Source organism: Meleagris gallopavo, chromosome 15 (assembly GCF_000146605.3).
Source record: "Meleagris gallopavo isolate NT-WF06-2002-E0010 breed Aviagen turkey brand Nicholas breeding stock chromosome 15, Turkey_5.1, whole genome shotgun sequence".
Classification (NCBI taxonomy): domain Eukaryota; kingdom Metazoa; phylum Chordata; class Aves; order Galliformes; family Phasianidae; genus Meleagris; species Meleagris gallopavo.
This window is the reverse complement of record NC_015025.2, coordinates 1455779-1458508: the sequence shown is the minus strand read 5'-3', so window position 1 is coordinate 1458508 and position 2730 is coordinate 1455779. Positions and strand designations below refer to the sequence as shown.

The window sequence follows — 2730 nt, the reverse complement described above, 5'->3', positions numbered from 1 at the left end:
GGTGAGGTGACGGAGCGCTGGAACAGGCTGCCCAGGGAGGTTGTGGAGTCTCCTTCTCTGGAGATATTCAAGTCTCGCCTGGACGCCTACCTGTGCGACCTGGTGTAGGGAACCTGCTTTGGCAGGGGGGTTGGTCTCAATGATCTCTAGAGGTCCCTTCCAACCCCTACAATTCTGTGATTCTGTGATCTCTAGCTGCAGCTTTCCTTGCTTGGTAAAGGTGCTCTGACCTCCTCTTTGCTGTACACCAGTGGCTGTCCTGCTTTGTTGGATTCTTCCACATGATCCCACTATCTCTCATGGTGTTTCTGACTCCCTGCCCCAAATAACTGGGGAGAGAACTGGGGGCAGGTCAGTGCCCCACTGCTCCTCAGGTTCTGACTAGATGCAGAGCTGGAATTTGCCTTCAGGGAAAAGGACCAAGATGGCTCAAGATGAATCATAAGATAAAGATTGAGAATTTTTAAGAAATCATTTTTTAAATTTTTCTTTCCCCTTGCAGGTACTGTGTGTGACTGGTCTTGTGAAATTCAGATGCCAGCAATTGGCTTGGATGAGCAGCAGTACTCACTCAGTGTAGGTGAGGAATTCCTTCTGTTTTCATGGTTAATGTCGAAAGGAGGCACAGTGTTGTCTTCCACCTTCCTTGGCCTGGACCAAGTCTGTAAGGGGGAAACTCAGCAAGCTGCAAAAGGAAGAAGAATATTGCTGAGACAAGTCTGATCCCCTCATCTCTGAGGTAGAGGCCATTATTTGAAGAAAACATTAATAAACCTTCCCCCAGTGCCAGCAACTTCCTCCTGCAATCCCTTTATTTTAGGGCTAACCTGGCAGGAGATCCCAGAGATGGGAGTGCAGGAAGATCCTCACCCTGAGGAGATAACATGTTTCCTTTCCAGCCAAAGCCGAGGAATACAATTGCTCTATCCTTCCTAATTGAAATGGAAAAGATGCTGACATATCAGCCCATCAAAAATATTGCAAGCTTATCTCTTATTAATTCACATTTGGAGATGCACCCTGGAACGTGAATAAAAATCTGAATGAGATTGTTTGAGGTAATTCACAGGTTTTGATTTAAAATTTTACTTTTTTTGTTTGGATTTGTTGTTGCTGGGCTGGGTGACACTTTGAAGATGATGCTTTATTTTTGTTTTTACAGATCCTCTGAGTGTGAAAATGAATGGAAACTAAGTGTAATGTTGCATACAACTGATCTGTGTATCAGCTGAGTCCAGAGAGCTTCTCCAATGTGAAATTGGGTTGGTAGCACATGGGCTCTGAAGAGCTGTGGAGTGGAACTCCAGCTGGGCAGCTGCTGATCCTAGAAAGGCAGGTCCTTGAGCATTAAACGGAGGAAGCCCCAAGATATGATGGTGGGTTGGCAAAGTCAGGGTGGTTTCCAGTGTCAGATGTGCTGCTGAGGAAGGATTGAGTGGGTCTATGCATGCTTTTGTCTGTGTAATTGCAAGGCTTCAGCCTCACTTAGTCATCAGCAGTCCTGGCTTTGCAGCAGTGTGGAATACCTGGAGTCAGTCTCTCCAGCCTTCAGTGCCACAGTGCTGGGTGTGGTTGCCCTTGGTTGGTGCAGGTTGCAGTGCTGCGTTGTGTGATGGGGTGAGAGCCTTAGGTTGTGCCAGGGGAGGTTGAGGTTGGATATCAGGGAAAATTTATTCACAGAAAGGGCAGTGAGGTATTGGAATGGGCTGCCCAGGGAGGTGGTGGAGTCACCGTGCCTGGAGGTGTTCAATAACTGTGGAGACTGGGGACATGGTTAGTGGTCATGGTGGGGCTGGGTTGGTGGTTGGAGTTTGTGATCTGGAATATTGTTTCCAACTTTAATGATCCTTTTGTCTTACAGGGAGAAAAGCAGGAAGACTGGTTCCTGGCTTGGTACTTCAAGATGTGGGGGGGAGTGGTTTTCTCACTGTGTCTTCTAAGCACTACTCTACTTTTGTTCAAAACCCTCCTTCGCCTTGAGGAAGCTGTATGTCACCGGCTGCCCCTGATGCTGCTCCCTGATGAACCAGAACTGCGGGCAATGGAGATGAATCCAGGTCTGCTGGGATAATTTTGGTAGATAAGAGAATTGGAGCCTCCAGCTCAGTTGAAGAGAGAGAAGTGCTTGGTGGTGAGTTGGAGCCTGGAGGCACGGCATGCAGCCAGCCTGGGGAGCAAGAACCAGCTCGCTCAGCTGGATCCTGATGGCTCTTTCCATGCACACACCTCCTCAGACAGGACTTGCTTTCCAACTGGCAGGGTGGGGAGGGAGAAAATAGGAGCTGGAATGTGAGCTCCAAAGCGAGAGCTCAAAAACAATGTGAGAACTCCCAGGAATGTGAGATGGGGGGGGGAAAATTACCTGTATTATTTAATACCTGTAACTCCATGACCAAGCAGGTCTGTGTGCTCAGATATTTCCTCCATCCATCTGCAGGAGCTGTGCTGTGCTGCGTGGTCAACTCCTGGAGGGGATTTGTGTGGATGTTGTGGGGTCACAGTGGGAGTGGGGGAAGCAGCAGTGTGCTTTTCATTTCTGTTGGCAGTTTTTGCTAGACACAGATTGCCATGTGCTGCGGCAAAGGCAACGTGGTAAAACAACTGAGACTGAATGTGTGGATCTGCTGCTTTTTTGGTTGGCAAGGGGAGGAACATGCTGCTTTGCACTAAGCAGGAATGTGGACATCCTCATCTGTTTGTTGGCTTGTTTTGTTTTTTTTTTTTTGATTT

The 2730-nt window shown here is 48.1% G+C and overlaps 1 long non-coding RNA gene across 2 annotated transcripts in view; it reads left to right on the top strand.

Moving 5' to 3' along the window:
• LOC104913233 overlaps positions 1 to 1371 on the top strand; it is a 15895-nt gene extending 14524 nt beyond the window's left edge. Inside the window, exons 2-4 of one of the 2 annotated variants that reach the window (XR_004161369.1) lie at positions 503 to 580; positions 900 to 1058; positions 1163 to 1371. This is a non-coding gene — a long non-coding RNA (uncharacterized LOC104913233). The remainder of the gene's footprint in view (positions 1 to 502; positions 581 to 899; positions 1059 to 1162) is intronic. The other variant, XR_004161370.1, reaches the window with a different exon arrangement.
• The last annotated feature ends 1359 nt before the right edge of the window (positions 1372 to 2730 follow it).